Here is a 20,078-nt window from a genome sequence, read left to right on the forward strand (position 1 = left end):
CGGCTTCTGAGACGGGTGGCGAGGGAGGCAGCAGGGGGAGAGGGCTTGGACCAGGTCCCGCAGCCGCGATGACCGGCCCTTCAAGGGCATCGGGGCGTGGGTCACTCACCCTCCCTTCCTCCGCTTCCTCCTCGCGTCTCCGCACAGTCGCTATGACGTCCGCCATGTCGGTCTCCCACTCCTCCATGAGGAGCTGCATCTTGACCTGCAGCCTTTGGTAGAGCTGCGCGGTCCGGATCTCCACCCACGCCGCGGTTCCAGGCGCGGGGGCTACGGTGCTGCGGGACGGCATCCACATGTTGCTGGCGGCTTCTCCCAGGAACAAGATGTCTGCAGAGTCCTGGCATCCCTGCTTTTATAGCCGCGGCTACATGCGACCAGTCGCCATTTCGTCCCCCTTAGCCTCTTTCCGGCCCCTCCTCTATCGGGGCGGGGTTTTGGCCTTTGCGCCTCTACTACTCGAGAAGACGCTCGAGCGGGAACTTTTCGCGCCAAAGATGGCGACTTCTGAAATTTTCCGGCCGGATACCTCCGGCGGTCACAAGGCGCACCTCTACCCAACGGCAGAGCGGTAAGATCCTGTTCGTGACGCCAAGTTGTCGCGGGCGGAGGAGGGGACGCCGTGCTCTCCCACTGCTCGGGTCCGGCTGCCGCTGCGGCTGCTGCGGCCTGCTGCTGCTCGGTGGCTCGAGCGATGGGCCGGATCCCGGGGACTCGAGCGGCGCTCCTCGCCCGTGAGTGAAAGGGGATTGGGTTTTGGGATAGTCTATTGTCCGTGACGCCACCCACGGTTGTGGTGATTAAGTGGACACCACCGCTGCTCTGTCTGGGGAGCCCGGGAGTGATGGTACGGAGCAGCCAGTTGTTGATTTGCCCCTCCGTGGGTAGGGGTTTTGGTGATCCCGGGGCCCAGTGATGGGGTTGGTATGGTGGACAGGCGGGTATGGGGCCTGTGGAGGTGCAGGGGCAGCGCTGTGCCGCACGGCACGGAGATACTCACTCAGCCAGTAAACATGACACAGTTCTCGGTAAACAAACGGCTGGTTGGACGGGTCCCTCGGACGGTTACGGTGCTGATGTTCCCTGCAGTTAGCGGTGACGGTCTCTTCCCTGCACCTATGTAAAGTCTCTTGGTAGCGATGGGTCCCCACCGGTTACCCGCTCCCCGGCTTGGATATGAGCCGGAGGAGCCCCTCTCTTGCCCGCAGGTGCTGGCCCTGGGAAACTGGTGCCTTGGCGGTGGCGGTGTCTCCCCTTAACGGTCGGACTGTTGCCTTCAATCGGGACTTGGTTGTTAGGAGACAGAGGTCCCCTTCACTGACGGATTTGGCAAATTATGGCGACTCCTAGCCTTGCCGGGATCCGAAAGGCCCCTGCCCTGGTGCTGACTGTTCTTCGTATACTGCTCCGGTACCGCCAGGTCACCACCCGTCCGCGGTCCTTCCAGCAACCTCCAAGCAGTCCCCCTGCAGACTATCACCGCCGTCTGCTGACCTTGCTGTCTCAGTCCGGGGCACACACCCGGACCAACTTCAGGCTTGCTTAACTGTTTCTTTTTACTTCTTTACTCTTCTTACAAGCTCCTCTCCTTTTCTCCACTACCACTTCACTTCCTTCTACTTTCACTTCCCTAACTTCACTGCCTGGTTCTCCCGCCTCCAGGGCTGTGAACTCCTCGGTGGGCGGAGCCAACCGCCTGGCCCACCCCCTGGTGTGGACATCAGCCCCTGGAGGAAGGCAACAAGGATTTTGGGTTAGCTTAGATGTTCCTGCAGGGAATGTGGGGTGCATGTGATGTTGTGACCTGTGACCCCTAGCTTGCCCAGGGCGTCTCACAAACATATTCATGACATACTTTGAAGACAAATTTATACACTGTCACCCTTTGATCAATCAGCATGCCCTTTTGTGGCGTCGGTATATTGATGACGTGTTCATGATTTGGAATGGTGACCTTGATTCCCTTCTTAGCCTTTACAACAATATCAACGGTCTCCTACCCGGCCTTTCATTCTCCCTACACCATGACTCAGATAAGATCAATTTTTTGTACTGTTTAGTCATTAAAAGCAATGAAGGTATACTGACCACTGACATGTATACTAAACCGACTGATAAGAATAGCCTGTTACACTTTTCAAGCAATCATCCTAGACACACCAAACAGTCCTTGCCCATCTCCCAACACATTCGGGTTGACAGACTTGTCAGCAGCAGTGAAACCAAGATTCAAAGACATCAGGAGATGAGCAGCAAATTTGTACAAAGAGGTTACCCGCATGATATAGCCATAAGGAGTACAACCAAATCTGGGGGACATCGGGACCCACAAGAAAAAGTTCACTTCATTAACACCTATCATCCCTTCTCGCCCTTACTTAAAAGTATCATTCTACGGCACTGGCCTTTGTTGGGACTCTCATATCCCCAAATTAAGGAATTCCAGAATCCACCACTGGTTTGCTATAAAAAATCACCTAACTTAAGAAATAAACTTATTCGGGCTGACATAGGTCCCTCTATTACCACCCCCAGACAGCGGTTCATAAATAATCCCCAATTTGGAACATTTCCATGCTTGAATTGTGCCCAATGTTCCAATGTTAACAGAGGTAATACATTCACACACTGTAGGACTGGGAAAATCTTTCAGATCAAGGGCTTTTTTACCTGTGACAGTACGTTTGTCGTCTATTACATCAAGTGTCCGTGTGGTCTCGGATATGTTGGGGAGACTACCCAGCATGTCCGAGACCGCATCAATAAGCATAAATCCGACATTCGGTGTGGACGTACACTATTACCCATTCCACATCACTTCCTGACAGCAGGGCATAATGTGTCCCAATTGAGATTCCAGGTCATTGACCAGGTTGACCTTAATCGGCGAGGAGGCGACAGGGTTAAGCGCCTCCTCGAAGTTGAGGCTAGATGGATACTCACGTTGGGCACCATGGAACCCCATGGGTTCAACCGAAAATATGAGACAGGTTATTGATGGATTCTTCTCTATTGCAATTTTCTGATCGTCTGATGTTACACGCAGTGCCTGTGGTATTTCATGGCTACTGCATAACGTATGGCTACCTATAATTCCTTTTTTAAGATGTATATTACGATGTAACTGAAAAGTTATCATGCATATCTCCATTTGATTTTTTTTCTCACAGGTCTCATGTGAATAACATTAACAATGTTTATTTTGTTACATGCTATACATGTATTATATTCCTTCAATCCATTTATTCCTCTAATCCCTGTTTTTCCTCTTACAGAATTAGCCATCCCAGGCATGATCACCCACCAGCGACACATTGCACTTATAGCCTGCCAGCGATTCTTCCAGCACTGGATTCACTCTATAGTATATGGCCCCTATAGGCTTCCATATCACCAGAACTGTAATTACCAAGCGCGATCTGCGTCTCACATGGATTTCCTCCACTTCCGCGTACCAACTACCGGATATGATGCACATTTCATGTGATCCACAGCCCAGGGTTGCTCGCAACTAGTGCGCATGCGCGGCTTGCGTTCCACGCGGGCCGGCATCACTTCCGCGTTCCACAGACCGGATATGACACTCCTGCCCCCGGACTCCATTTAAACCGGCGCACACATCACTTATTTGCACAGGACGCGCTGCACGCACAGCCACCACCGCACACGGAGGGTAAGTGACTCACTCAGCAGCACTGTATCCTCTCTTAAGCCATAGACAGCCTCTCTTAATTTTACAACGCTCCTTTTGATATTCTCAACCCGCTCTTGTTCTCTGTTATCAGCCAGCCCCACCGGAGTTTCTCCTATCCCACTGACCTACTTACCTAGCAAGATTTCATTCAGCCTCCTATAACAACGGGTAATATACTTTATTTCATTGATCTCACGATTTACACAGTTTACTATAGCCACTTATATTGTTTATTTCTGCAGATATGTTACTGCTGTCAGCAAAAGCAATTTTTCTTAGGCCTGCGCCACACATCCGTGCCTCCGGTACGTGTTTGTCATTTTTTACACGTACCGGCGGCACGGACACACGTTAAGCAATGCTACCCTATGGTAGCAGGCACACACACGTAAAACCACACGGAACGTGTGTCCGTGTGCGTTTGTACGTGTGTGCGATTTTCAAAGCGCTGACATGTCAGTGATTTCTCCGGCAGCACGGGTGTCACACGGCCCGCACCCGTACCACACGGGTGTAGTGTGGATGCGGTCCCGTGTGACACGCGCCGGAGAAAACACACGTGTCAGTGAAAAAAAAACAAAACATTAACTCACCTTCTCCAGCCCTCCTGTCTCTGCCGCTGCTGCCTCTTGCTGCCGACCGCCGCTCATTAATCTCATAGAATATTCACTTCACTGCCTGGCAGCAGCAGCAGCGGGGAGACGGCAGGGCTGGAGACCGAGGATCAGCACCACGGACAGCAGCGCGGACATCAGGAAGGACCAGGTGAGTATAATAATTACTGATTCTACGTGTGCTATCGCGGATAGCACACGTAGAACACACGTGTCACGCACGTACCAGAGACACGTACTTACCTGCACGCAACACGCAGGGAAAATACGTGTCTCGCGGCACGTGCGTGAATTTCACGTGAGTGTGGCAGAGGCCTTACTTAGTATTCCTGCAAACTAGAAGCTCTCCTATTGGTAATATACCACCTCATTATATTACATGTTATGGTTTCTGATTCATACGATATACCATGCCTACTCATTGTTGTCCGCAGACATTTTATTGCTTCTGGCCAAGCAGTGCATTTGATGTGGCAGATTCACTGAACATCTAACCTGAGGTGTACGGACCTGGATCCATAACAACAAATAGGCTTTTAGCCTTAATACATCCACTAAGGTATCAGTTATTTTTACCACACATGTACATACCCCGGCTTTAATATCTATTTTATAGTTTGACATAGACACCATTTTTTACATTGGATTATTGATCCATTGAATTAACTATAGCATCTTATAACAATTATATTTGCAGACATATGACTGCCACCAGTTTAAGCACTGTACTCGTGGACTAGCAACTCCTTTATTGGTAGTATACCATTTACATTATAATCCGTCATATTACATTGTTCTAGATGACAGACTATATCCATTCATTGTTATCCACAGACTTATCCATTGCTACTGGCAACAGCAGCACATGTAACGGTGATAGTTCATTTATTACCCAACCTGAAATTAACGGATCCTTAGCCTTAATAAATAATAGGTCTTTAGCCCTACTACATCCATACAGGTATTGGCTATATTTACCTCATACTCACACATCCCACCTGAGTATCCACTCTTTACCTCACATGTATATTCTCTTTCTGTATAGGACATTTTAGTCCACACCGCCCACAGGGTCTTTCCACAGGATTCTTCTAAAATTCCTATCTCTCCACAGGTATGCTCATATATACACTATACCCCATCTTTTCTGGCTATACAGGCGTTTTAGGCTTTTTACTCAATTGCTTATTTGATTTATTCTCCCCTTACTTTTGCCATAGGACTAGATCCCATGCTGCTGCATTTGTGCTTATAACAATCGGCTAAACACTATTACGGATCTTTGCTTGACATGGGTGAGCCACTTGTCCTCCCTTTAATATACCACACCGTCATTATGGGCCCCTCCCTGGCGCGTAGTGTGTTAACAGGTTACTATAACTGTATTCATTCTCGGTAATGCATCATGTTGTTGTGATTTCGCCGTCTATGTTGTATCTCCTCATATATGTACTATGTTATTTTCATTTGGATTGTCACTATTGTATATATCATTTACACCCGCTGATATCTGTTTTTCTGTTTTATTCACATATAAATATACTCCAGTCTGATTGTCCGACCTGATGAAGGCCTAGGGCCGAAACGTCCTGGTGGACTTTCTATTTATGTACAGCACAGATTTTTTCAATAAAGAAAAACAGATTAAGAATACTTGATACAGTCTATTTTCTCTTATTTGGGAAACAGTGCAGTGTGCCGGAACTCTCTTCCTCTGAGTAGTCACCACCGCGACCAAGCCCGGCAGGGTTAGAGCCCCAGTGCTCGGCTACTGTGTAGGCCATTATACAGTGTGTGGACTATTATTTTGGGGGAGCTGTGGGGCCATAATACTGTGTATAGGGGAGATGTACATGGGGGGACTTAGGAGACATTAGTAAATGTTAAGAAAACACTTAAGAACAATTACTGTTATAGGGGCACTCAGGCTATTAATCAAAGGAGCAGATAGCACATTATTATTACTTCCTAGGAGCAAAATGTGGACACTTTTCTATGGCACTTGCATAGTGTATTATTTTCTATCATTAATATTTTTTACCATGTAGAGGGCACAAAGGAGGCATTTTACCATGTAAGGGGCACAGTGGTGACCTTACTATATGTGCCAATAAGAGGAGCACCGTTTTTCTACCGCACAGCAGGTGCAGTAATAGGGACACATACGGCAGCAGCGGCTCATTATTGGGGTGTCAGCAGGATGAGGAGTTTTTGTAGGTTGGGAATAGATGGGACGGTGTCGGAAATGTGAGAAGTCAAATGTGTCTTTTTTCAATCCCTGTAGATGAGTCGATGAGAAGTTGTCATGTCGGTCTGGGCCAGATGGAAAAGACGGAAAAAGTGAACAATTCAATCCGAAAGAACAACAGCTATAAGTCACTATCTGTAACTGTACTTGTATGTGCTGAGGACTGGATACCTGGATATTAGAATGGGGGTCATACAGTATGTACCAAGATTGAGGACATTACTGCATAATGAAGAAGGGTGAGGGGCAGGGCCGGCATCAGCACGTGGCATACCCGGGCAAATGCCGGGGCCCTGGAGAGCCGGGGGGGGCCCACTCGGCCTTGTCAGTTCTGGTGCCCCTTGGCCGGGGCCCACTCGCCTTAGCTCTGCTGCCCCCGGGCCGAGATCCGGGACCGCAGTCCTCGGCAGGAATCTGCGGCGCCGGCCCTTTAAGGCGCGCAGACTTCCTGGTGTGAACTTCATCTGTGGGCGGAGCTACCGCCCGACGTCCTGCTCAGTCCCACAGATGAAGGAGTTGCAGTGCCAGCCAGCGACCCCCAGCACAGCACTTCTCTCCGGTGCTGTGTGGGCCCCCTCTCCATCATGACCTGAGCGGTATGTGCCCTCCCCGCCCCCTGATTTATGGGCCCTGGTGAGCTGTATGGGCTTTTCCCCCCCCTAGGTGTATGCCCTTCCCCCCCGGTGCCATATGTGCTGGCCCCCGAAGCTGTGTGTGTGGGTCCCCCAGAGCTGCGTGTGTGGGTTCCCCAGAGCTGCGTGTGTGGGCCCCCGAGAGCTGCGTTTTTGGGCCCCCCAGAGCCACATGTGTGTCTGTATGTATGCAGCAGAGCTATGTGTGTATGTAGCAGAGCTGTGTGTGATGTATGTAGCAGAGCTATGTGTGTATGTATGTAGCAGAGCTATGTGTGTATGTATGTAGCAGAGCTATGTGTGTATGTGTCGTGGGCGGGGAGGGCGCCGCTGCTGCTGGTCGCTCGCCAACGCTCGGGTCCGGCGCTGCTGCGGCTGCTCGGTGGCTCAAGCGGTGGGCCGGATCCGGGGACTCGAGCGGCGCTCCTCGCCCGTGAGTGAAAGGGGTGGTTGGTTTGGGGATTTTAGTCCGTGACGCCACCCACGGGTTGTGGTGAAGATGGGCACCACCGCTGCTGGTGACGGGGATCCCGGGAGCGGTGGTAGGGAGCAGCTGGGATGTTGTTTTCCCCCTCCGTGGGTAGGGGGTCGGTGGTCCCGGGGCCCGGTGGAGTGACGGGGAGGCAGGGTTGGTGAGGTGCAGGGTTGCAGGGACAGCGCGGCGTGGTGCCGGATGGCACAGGTGTACTCACTCAGTAAGAGATGCACAAAGTCCTCGGTAAACCAAACGGCTGGATGGACGGGTCCCGCAGCCGGCTGCAGTGTCTCTCCCCGGACAGGTGATGGCGGCTATCTTTCCCTGCACCTTGATGTACTTGTTTGACTACTATGGATCCCCAACGGTAGTCCGCTCCCCAGTGTATGGAGCCGGAGGAGCCCGTTTGCCCGCAGGTGGTGGCCCTTGGGTCTCTAGCCTTAGGCGGTAGCTGTATACCCTCACGGTGTGGGCAGTTGCCTTCTATCGGGTCTTTGGCTGTTAGGAAACCCCTGGGGTTCCGGTCACACTCGGATTTGACTATTGTCGGCGGCTCCAAGCCTGGTCGGGGTCCGATGGCCCTGCCTGTGTGTGCTGGCTTCACTTCGCTCCCCGGTCGGTACCGCCGGGCCAACGCCCGACCCCGGTCCTATGGTTCCGCGTTGCTTCACCACACCTGCAGACGGCCACCAACGTCTGCCAACCTTGCTGTCAGTGCCTGGGCCACAAACCCAGACACCCAAGTGTTTACTCCTCACTCTTCAAACTCCAACCTCTAACTGCCACTTTTCCCGCCTCCAGGCCTTTGAACTCCTCGGTGGGTGGGGCCAACCGCTTGGCTCCGCCCCACCTGGTGTGGACATCAGACCCTGGAGGGAGGCAACAAGGGTTTTGTGTTTGGCTAATGTTACTGTCTAATGGGGGTGGGGGTGTTTGTGTGTTATCTGTGACGACCTGGCTAGTCCAGGGCGCCACATATGTATGTAGCAGAGCTATGAGTGTATGTATGTAGCAGAGCTATGTGTGTATGTATGTATGTATCCAGCAGAGTTGTGTGTGTCTGTATGCATGCAGTAGAGCTGTGTGTGTCTCTAGGCATGTATGATGTGTATCTATGTATGTCAGTGTATATGACTGTATAGATGTGTCAGTTATATATGTATTTTTGTGAGTTTGTCTTTAAATATGTATATGTATGTGTACGTATGTGTGTGTCTGCGTGTGGATGGGGCCCACTGGGACTCTTCCACCTGGGGCCCACAAAAACCTGGAGCCGGCCCTGGTGAGGGGGCAATTCATATGTCTTTATATGATTTAGAACAGAACAGGTGCCCATACATCTGACCAATGTCCGGAGGGGGGCCCAGGTCCAAATTTCGCATCGGGGCCCATCGCACTCTAGTTATTCCACTGTTCCTGAAATAGCCATGTCTCTTACCTCATGTGCAGGGCATTGCAGCTTAGGTATCCTTGGTTTTGACCACAAGCAATGAAATAACTAATTGTCATTATATGAGTGGTTGTAACCATGGATACCTAAGCTGCAATGCCCTGCACATGAGGTAAGAAACATAGCTATATCAGGAGAACTATATTACATTCCTAATTGGAGGTAATATTATTATTATTATTACACCTGCTGCATATTGCGATAGGATCTTGGAGATGGGAGTAACCCTTTAACCCCTTCACCCCCGGCCACTAAAACACCCTAATGACCGGGCCATTTTTTGCAATTCTGACCAGTGTCACTTTGACAGGTTATAACTCTGGAACGCTTCAACGGATCCTGGCGATTCTGAGATTGTTTTTTCGTGACATATTGTGCTTCATGTCAGTGGTAAATTTAGGCCGATATTTTTTGCGTTTATTTGTGAAAATTTAGGAAATTTGGCGAAAATTTTGAAAATTTCGCAATTTTCAAACTTTGAAAATTTATGCCCATAAATCTGTGAGATATGTCACACAAAATAGTTACTAAATAACATTTCCCACTTGTGTACTTTACATCAGCGCAATTTTCGAAACAAATTTTTTTTCCGTTAGGAAGTTAGAAGGGGTCAAAGGTCATCAGCAAATTCTCATTTTTCCAACAAAATTTACAAAATAATTTTTTTAGGGACCACATTACATTTGAGGTGACTTTGAGAGGCCTAGGTGACAGAAAATACCCAAAAGTGACCCCATTCTAAAAACTACACCCCTCACACTGCTCAAAACCACATCCAATAAGTTTATTAACCCTTTAGGTGCTTCACAGGAACCAAAGCAATGTGGAAGGAAAAAATGAAAATTTTACTTTTTAACACAAAAATGTTACTTTAGCCATAAAATTTTCATTTTTACAAGGGAGAAAAGAGAAAGTGCACCCTACAAATTATTGTGCATTTTCTCCTGAGTACGCTGATACCTCATATGTGGTAAAAATCAATTGTTTGGGCGCACGGCAGAGCTCGGAAGGGAAGGAGCGCCATTTGAATTTTTGAACGCAAAATTAGCTGCACTCATTAGCAGACGCCATGTCGGGTTTGAAGACCCCCTGAGGTGCCTAACCAATGGAGCTCCCCCACAAGTGACCCCATTTTGGAAACTAGAGCCCTCAAATAATTTTTCTAGATGTTTGGTGAGCACTTTGAACCCCTGGGGGCTTCACATAAGTTTATAGCGTTGAGCCGTGAAAAGAAAAAAAATTTTTTTTACCACAAAACGGTTGCTTCAACTAGGTAGCTTTTTTTTTCACAAGGGTAACAGGAAAAAATGCACCATAAAATGTATTGTGCATTTTCTCCTGAGTACGCAGATACCTCATATGTGGTGGAAATCAAATGTTTGGACACACAGCAGTGCTCGGAAGGCAAGGAGCGCCATTTGAATTTTTGAGTGCAAAATTAGCTGCACCTGTTAGCGGACGCCATGTCGGGTTTGAAGACCCCCTGAGGTGCCTAAACAATGGAGCTCCCCCACAAGTGACCCCATTTTGGAAACTAGAGCCCTCAAATAATTTTTCTAGATGTTTGGTGAGCACTTTGAACACTTGGGGGCTTCACAGAAGTTTATAGCGTTGAGCCGTGAAAAGAAAAAAAATTTTTTTTACCACAAAACGGTTGCTTCAACTAGGTAGCTTTTTTTTTCACAAGGCTATCAGGAAAAAATGCACCATAAAATGTATTGTGCATTTTCTCCTGAGTACGCAGATACCTCATATGTGGTGGAAAGTAATTGTTTGGGCGCATGGCGGGGCTCAGAAGAGAAGGAGCGCCATTTGACAGCAAAATTGGTTGGAATCATTAGCGGACGCCATGTCACGTTTGGAGACCCCCTATGGTGCCTAAACAGTGGAGCTCCCCCACAAGTGACACCATTTTGGAAACTAGAGCCCTCAAATAATTTTTCTAGATGTTTGATGTGCACTTTGAACACCTGGGGGCTTCACAGAAGTTTATAGCGTTGAGCCGTGAAAAGAAAAATTTTTTTTTTTACCACAAAACAGTTGCTTCAACTAGGTAGCTTTTTTTTTCACAAGGGTAACAGGAAAAAATGCACCATAAAATGTATTGTGCATTTTCTCCTGAGTACGCAGATACCTCATATGTGGTGGAAAGTAATTGTTTGGGCGCATGGCGGGGCTCAGAAGAGAAGGAGCGCCATTTGACAGCAAAATTGGTTTGAATCATTAGCGGACGCCATGTCACGTTTGGAGACCCCCTATGGTGCCTAAACAGTGGAGCTCCCCCACAAGTGACACCATTTTGGAAACTAGAGCCCTCAAATAATTTTTCTAGATGTTTGATGTGCACTTTGAACACCTGGGGGCTTCACAGAAGTTTATAGCGTTGAGCCGTGAAAAGAAAAATTTTTTTTTTTACCACAAAACGGTTGCTTCAACTAGGTAGCTTTTTTTTTCACAAGGGTAACAGGAAAAAATGCACCATAAAATGTATTGTGCATTTTCTCCTGAGTACGCAGATACCTCATATGTGGTGGAAATAAATTGTTTGAGCGCATGGCGGGGCTCAGAAGAGAAGGAGCGCCATTTGACTTTTCAAACGCACAGACGCAGTGCACTGATCGGCCGCTGCAGGACGCACGGTCGGATGCGATAAAAAAAAGCGTCGGGGATACGTAAAAAAAAAAAAAGTCACGCCAAAAATTGACCATGGATGCAGATACGTTATGTGCATCCCTGATCAGCGCTTGGCGGGACGCACGGACGGATGCGATACAAAAAGCGTCGCAAATATGGAAAAAAGTCACGCCAAAAATTGACCATGGATGCCGATCCGTTATGTGCATCCCTGATCAGCGCTTGGCGGGACGCACGGATGGATGTGATACAAAAAGCGTCGGGGATACGGAAAAAAAAAAGTCACGCCAAAAATTGAGCAGGGATGCCGATCCGTTATCTGCATCCCTGATCAGAGCTTGGCGGGACGCACAGACGGATGCGATACAAAAAGCGTCGGGGATACGGAAAAAAAAGTCACGCCAAAAATTGAGCAGGGATGCCGATCCGTTATCTGCATCCCTGTTCAGCGCTTGGCGGGACGCACGGACGGATGCGATACAAAAAGCGTCGGGGATACGGAAAAAAAAAAAAAAGTCACGCCAAAAATTGAGCAGGGATGCCGATCCGTTATCTGCATCCCTGATCAGCGCTTGGCGGGACGCACGGACGGATGAGGTGTAAAAATGGACAGGGGATACGGAAAAAAAAAAAAAAAGTTATACTCACAGTACCCAGAGGACTAGCAGGAGGAACACTGACCAGAAGAGCTGCAGAGGAACAGATGGCAGAGAGATGGACAGCTTTACAGGAGCAGCAGGCAGATCAGCAGAATGCCCAGGAAGGACCCAGCGATGGACGCAGATGTGATCAGGCCGGTGAAGACAGGTAAGAGGACGTCGGGGGAGAGCAGAGGGGGAGAGGGGGGGGGAGTGAGAGCAGAGAGGGGGGGGGGAAGCAGAGGGGGAGGGGGTAGAGCAGAGGGGGAGACCGGAGAGGGAGCTGCAGAACAGAGATAATGGGGGAGGCAGTCAGATCGCGGGGGGAGCAGATCGGGATGTCGGGGGGGGGGGGGGTTGGGGGGTGGGTTGGGGGGAGCAGATCGCGGGGGGGGCACGGCAGGGGCTACCATGGCAGCGCGCAGGGGCACCACGGGAGCGTGCAGGGGCACCACGGGAGCGCGCACGGGCTGGCTGCAAAGTGAGCACAGTACTCACGTGCAGCAGCGGTGACAGCTAGGGCGGCGGCGGCGGCAGCAGCGGCGGTGGCGTGGTACCACAAGTACCAGCCACTGCACGCTGCAGACATGTTGGGGGAGGGCTCGCAGGCCAGCACAGGCCTGGGGAGGGCGGCCACCGGCAAATCACACCGCCCCACTGCACACTGATTGGAGCGATTGCGCGTCATAGCACGATCGCTCCAATCAGTGCTGCAGGGGCTGGGGGAGACATGTTTGAGGTCCACCTATGATATGCTGCAGCAGCTGCGGCATCTCATAGCTGGATCTCACAGGATCGCACTAATTCGGGCATTATTTTTGCCGAAATTAGTGCGATCGATGTGGTTGGCGGTTCAGATTTGAACAGCCAATCACATCGATCGTCGATAGGGGGTGGCGATGCCACCCCCCCTGGGGTGAAGCAAAGGTCCCCTGCTGTAAGAAACAGCAGGGGACATCATTTGAAAGCCGTTGCTATGGCCACGGCAATCAAATGAAGTTTAGGCAGTAAAATTACGTCCCTGGTCGTTAAGTCACGTTAAAATAGGACGTAATTTTACTGCCCGCGGTCGTGAAGGGGTTAAGCAGATAAAACCGTGATTCATCAAAACTACAGAAAGAAGCCCAGTAAGTGGAACCAGAATTAAAGTCAGGGTCCTGTCTCTATTTCTGCTTCTCAAGGAAAAGAATAAGTTTGGTGACAAATTATATTTTGGAAATTCCTTAATATTTTATACTAGTAGGTGCACGACGACTTTCTATAAGTGAGATATGTGCTGTTTAGGGCTTTCGTAGTGATCCTGCCCTTATCTGTGACTCTTGCGTTCGCCTCTCTCCCCACGTGCCGTTATCAGGAAGCCAGGGAAAAAAATCTTTCCCTGTTCTCGTAAAATAATAGAGCAGGTAAATTGTGTAATTGTGACCTGTGTACATAAAGTTGTAAGGTCGGGCGGAGGGTGATTGAGTTTTCAGCAGCAGATAGCGCCTACGCTGTGTACTGTGCTCCCACAATTACGCTAAATCAAAACATTTTGATCACCAGCATTTTCCCATGAAGCTCAGATAGTAAAAAACATGTTGGTCATCGTTTGCTTCTCGCCCCCATTACCCTCAGTAAAGCACATTTATTGTTTTAACCTTGTTACTCAAGTGCACAGATATCAGGCAGTAGTTTTAATTAAAGGGATAGGATCCAAAAAAATAAGTGTATCAGATGTTCAAATAATGCTTCACTTTTTGGGGGGTGCAATTTGTCTCGTGAATGTGACGCCCCTGGACTAGTCAGGTCGTCACAGGGTACTGCATGCTCTTTATCTCCCAGTGCAGGACTCAACCCCCCATGGTTCTGGGTTTCCATCTTGCAGTACTGCCTCCACCAGCATCTACAAATCCTAGTCACACCTCGCATCTGTCAAGCACACCAGTGGGCTGCTAAGCTGGAATAGGGCCGCCCACCTAGGGGGTCAGGCAGGGAGGTGGGAGGTGACAAGTCAGTCGGCTCCAGGGGAGCAAAGAGTGGAGTGGTAGTGTGACGCCCTGACCTATCAGGTCGTCACAGGGTATTGTGCAATCTGCCCTTCTGCATGATATCCACCTCCTTGGTTACAGGTCCCTGACCTTTGGTGTTGCCAAGAACAAGCTAATCAAAATCCTAGGAACACTCTGCACCGCACCCACCAGACACACCAGTGGCTGATCTGAAGGGAATAGGGTCGCCCACTTGGGGGAGTTGGTTAAGGGGAGGTCAGGAGTGTCAAGAGTAGTTTAGTTGAGTGGTGACTCTCTAGAGGAGAGGTCAGGAGCAGGGCTCCCTGAGATTACTAGGTGGCAGACGTTGGTCTGGGCCTGGTAGGAGCTAGACCCCGATCGCAGGGGATCATGACAAGGGGCACGGACTGTCGAGGAGGACAGCCAGCGGCCTTGTGCGATCACTAGGCAGGGGTCAGGGCACGACAGGGTACATGGACCCTAGACTGGGAAGTAGCTTCAGGCGTCCTAGTAATTTACCCGACGAGTGACCCCTACCGTCACAACGGCATCTCCCCGTCACCCTCATAGAGTCCCGGGGCATCCCCCTACCCATGGAGGGGTTAAACACTTGGCTGCCCACCACTGGGTACTCCCAACTGCAGCGGTGGCAATCCACCTTACCACACACCACGGGTGGCGTCACGAACTTTCCACATCCTCCGTTGTAAATATCCCACCTTTTATTCCGAGTAGCCGCGCGACCCCGCATCCCGGGTCCGAAGACCTCTCAAGCCACCACGGATCCGGATCCGAGCAGCGGCAGCAGGCTGCTGACGCGGGGGTGGCACAGTAGCCCTCGAGCTGTGAGGAGCTCAGAGGAAGCAGGGAGTTGGAGTTCCCAGGGGAGAATCAGATTAGGTCGCAGACAGTGGTCTGGACCCGGAGGAGTCGGAGACCCGGTCGTGGGAGATTGGGACTGGGTGCCTGGCTAGTCTTTGAGGATAGCCAGCAGCCGCAGTTCAATAGCCGGGCTTGGACCGAAGGCACGTCGGGGTACATGGACCTTAGGTTGGGGAGAAGCTTCAAGCCTGCGGAGGACAGGGCCTATATGGACTGTTCCCATGAAGTTCAGAGATCGGGGGCACTAGCGCATCGAGGGGGATAGGACTTTCCAAGCAAAGCAGCCCACTGAAATCCCAAGCGTGAGCTCCTGAGAGCATACTCATAGTAGGGACCGGGGCCCGGATAGCTCCAAGCTTACGGGCCATCTGGACACTCTAAAATACTGTGCATTGAGGCAGGCCACAGACCATCAGGCAGTGCTGAAGGGGATGGGACCCGGATGAGCTCCCCAAAAGGGCAGCGGCACCCAGAGACTTGGTTTACCACGTTGTCAGCGTCTGCTTTCCTTCTGAGTGAGTACCTGATTAACCCCTGCAACCAGCGAGCCTGCGCTCCCCTGCACTCCATTTCACCATCCAGGGTCCCGGGGTCTTTCCCTACCCGTGGAGGGTAACGTCATCTAGCTGCCCCACTCCATCACCCCGGGTACTCCCAACGGCAGCGGCGGTACTCCCTATTACCGCACACCACGGGATGGCATCACAAACTATCTAAAATCCCCTGTAAATAACCCCCCATCACGTTTCAGCGTGACCCTGAGCCTCGGGTCCGGAGACCCTCGAGCCACGAGTAGCGACGTCGAGATCCGAATGGTTCAACCGCTGCTGGGGCAGTACACGTCCAAAACATGAACATCCCCTCTAAAATCCCATTCCACTTCCAATGTGAGAGGCACACTTGCCTGTAACCCTGACTTGTGGAAAGTAGATACTTTAAAGACGTTGCCTGTTTTTGGGGCATATCCCAGGAAAAAAAGAATCTGCCTGTCTAGTGCTACCTACTGGAGCTCCACCGGATGCTGTAAACCTGTCAATCTCTGACAGTGGCATCTAATACGCTCCGGCAGGGGGGGGGGGGCGTAATTACACGTACCCATCCATGCACCAGTGACATGTCACATTCATCTCCCTGTATGTTGAGACCAGTGATAGCCTTTGGTCTGAAGCCTCTCATCTGGCTCTCTACATTTAAATGGGTTTCGTTACTCTTGGTAATGAAGTGGTTAAGTGTCAGTTTTTCTTTTGCAGCTTTTCCAAGCAGTTCCTTGATGAACATTTTCAGCTGCACTTACTTTGTAGTCATGCCCTTCAAGGTTTAATATTGTTGTATCCCAGCAATCCCCGCTGAAGATACAAAGTCATTTGGTCTCTGGCCACCTTTGAAGAAGGTTCTGCAGTTGTAGTTTCCTGTGCTCAGGCTAAATCCTTTTGGTTGTTTTTCCCCCTGTTTGTCTTTAACTACATGGTGTATTGTTAGTGCAGCAGTGAAGTCTAGTGTACCCCACCTGCCCCTCCCTAGTCAGGGCTACTATAGGGTCTGCTGAGGGTCTCAGGTTCCTGCTCGGTGACAGTTGCAGAGACTGGTGAGGAGAGGTGGGACAGCTGCAGGTGAGATTAGAAGGTGCCCAACAACCCCACCCACTAGTTCCAGGGTCTCCCATTGTTTTTGTGTCCCCAGTGCCCCCCTTTTCTTGTGTTTTTTCTTGTGCATCAGACGCACATAGGTCTGAACGCACCTTGCTACACCCGGCAAGCGTGACATGACGTGATTGTAGGGTACTGATGGATTTCATGACAGCAGGGAGTCTGCTGAATACGCCCATGCCTATCATTATGATGCCAGCGTTTAGCTCGCGTTCATAACGGACCATGATTTTCACTATTGTTGGCGGTGCATTTTGCTATACGTATGGTACATCTGATTGGATGATTTTAGTTTCAAGTCCCTTAAGATGACTAACAAATACTACAAAAAAAATGTTAAAACATTTTTTAAATAAAGGAATAAAATAAGAAAAATATAAAAGTTCAAATCACCCCGTTTTCCCTATTAAAAATAAAGCAATTTAAAAAACATGTCTTGTATCACTGCGTTTGTAAAAGTCTCATCTATCAAAAGATAAAATAAATTAATCCGATTGGTAAACAGCGTAACGAGAAAAAAATCAAAACACTAACATTAATTTTTTGGGACCGGCATAACATTGCAATAAAATACAATAAGAGGCGATCAAAATATTGTATCTACCCAAAATGATATCAGTAAAAATGTCAGCTCAGGGCACAAAAATGAAGCCCTCACACAACCCCAGATCCTGAAACTTGAAAACGTTATGGGCTTGGAGAATGGCGACAGAAGCAACATTTTTTTTATTATAAATTTCAAAATGGTTTTTGTTTTGTTTTACCCCTTACATAAAAAAAAACCAACATATTTTTTGTTTAATAAGATGCACTGGATGATAAGACACACCACAAATTTAGAGAGAAAAAAAGGTAAAAAAAAATATGGGGTCTGTCTTATAATCCTTTGGTGTCTTACCGGAGGGGGCCGGCAGCAATGTTTGAGTGGGGTCATAGGTGGCAGGCTCAAAGCTGTGGTGGTGGTGGTGGAGCAGGGTGATGCTGCGGGTGGTGTGGCAGGTGTCCCGGATGCTCGCTGTGAGGCAGGAACATGCAGAAGCTGTTGGCGGTGTGGTCTACAAAGAAATTGCGCCTGCAGTCGGTGCGTGCACAGATTGAGCTATCAGCTCAATGACGAGTCGAGATCTCATCTGCGTATGGGCTACCTCAGGGCGACATTTTCCTAAAAGTCCGTTGTCAAAAGATCAATGGGCCAGAGGCGGCACGTGTGCAGATGACATCTTAAGCTAAGAGCACAATCTGCGCATGCGCCGACTCCGTGTGCCATTATTTGAAGCCCGCACCACCGACACTTTTCGGGATGGCCTCTGCCACCGCCTGCAATGAGCACTAGCACCCACCGCAGCACAGTGAACAGCCCACAGCATTGCCTCAGCCTCCTGTGACCATTCTCCACCACCCCCCAGTAAGCTACATTCGGCTTATAAAATGGATGTGTAGCGCCCCTGAAGGTTTCAGGGTTCTACAGGGAACTGCATCCTCTCAATAGGGTGCAGGGCCTACCCCCAAGGTCCTAGGGAACTCAGTGCCACTACCACCACAACACAGAAGATCCCAGCTACCACCCACACCAGTGCCTGACAGTCACAGATGGGGGGGGAGGGTCCAATGTCCCCGAGCCAGCCCGAGGGTGACTAGACAGCCTGGTGAGTGGGGACAAGTCAGTTTAGTGGAGGGCTCCAAAGGGAGAGGAGCTGGAAGTGAAGTGCAGTGGGTGTGTAGCGGTAACCCAGGAGCAGAGACGAACAGTTGCCAGTCAGGGGTGACCTGTACCTGAGGTTTGCCAAGGACACTGCCTAGAGGGGGCAGTGGACGCCAAGACAGTGCCTCAAATCCCTCTGGAACTGTGCACGGACGGGACACAGGGCCCTAGATCAGGGAAGAGCTTTAGGCACCTTGATAATTAACCTGCCCAGGGAGGGATCTTAACGACCCTCTTTAACCCAAACGATCCGGGGGCAACAGCAGCATTGATTCTGGACCAGGGCCCGGAGACTCCAAGTACCAGCCCTACAGGGTCCACGCTGCCAGCCGGACGGACAAAGGTGCTGTAAAACAGCCGGAGAACCCAAAGTTTCAGGCTTGGGATCCCACCAGAGACTTCAACAATAAGTGTAAAGGTAGAGCAACTGGATCACTACGTTGCACTGATAGTACCAGGACTGGAACGGGCGTCCCAGAGCTCTGAGTGAGTAAGGACTTGGTTTACAAACTGTGTTTGGTCCCGGTCTCCTACACCGTCCCCCTCATCCAGCACCATGATAACCAGTAGTGTGTGTGTGACGCCCTGGACTATTTGGCTCGGCTAAAACCCCCATGGTTCTTGTCCCTATCCTGCAGTACTGCCTCCACCAGCATTCACAAATCCTAGATACACATTGCACCACACCTGTCAGGCACACCAATGGGCTGCTTAAGCAGGAATAGGGCAGCCCACCCAGGGGTCAGAGAGGGAGGTGGGAGGTGTCAGAGCAGTCGAGTAGTAACCCTCGAGCTGTGAGGAGCTCTGAGGAAGCTGGGAGTTGTAGCTCCCAGGGGAGAAGTAGACTAGGTCGCAGACGGTGGTCTGCACCTAGATGAGGCAGCCTGGTCCTATCACCAGTCCTGGATCGAAGGCACGTCGGGGTACACGGACCCTAGGTCGGGGAAAAGCTTCAGGCGACCCGGCAATCAACCTGCGGAAGACAGGGCCTTTATGGACTGTTCCCACGAAGCTCAGAGATCGAGGGCACTAGCGCAACATGGGGGATAGGGCTTTCCTAGCAAGCAACCCACTGAAATCCCAAGCGTGAGCTCCTGAGAGCAGGCCATCGTGGGGATCGGGGCCCGGAAAGCTCCAAGCTACCAGGCCACAACGGACAATCTAAATTTTTGTGCCAGGAGGCAGGTCACGGACCATCAGGCAGTGCTGCAGGGAACGGGACCCAGGCGAGCTCCCCTCAAGAGACCGCGGCAGTCAGAGACTTGGTTTACCCTGTTGTCAGCGTCTGCTTCATTGCTGAGTGAGTACCCGACTGACCCCTGCACTGCATCTCCGCATTACCATCCAGAGTCCCGGGGCCTACCCCTACCCGTGGAGGGTAACGTCATCTGGCTGCCCCGCTCCATCACCTCTGGTACTCCAAACGGCAGCGCAGTACTCCCAGTTACCATACACCACGGGGGGCGTCACGAACT

The sequence above is a fragment of the Anomaloglossus baeobatrachus genome, chromosome 5 (genome assembly GCF_048569485.1).
Source record: "Anomaloglossus baeobatrachus isolate aAnoBae1 chromosome 5, aAnoBae1.hap1, whole genome shotgun sequence".
NCBI lineage: Eukaryota > Metazoa > Chordata > Amphibia > Anura > Aromobatidae > Anomaloglossus > Anomaloglossus baeobatrachus.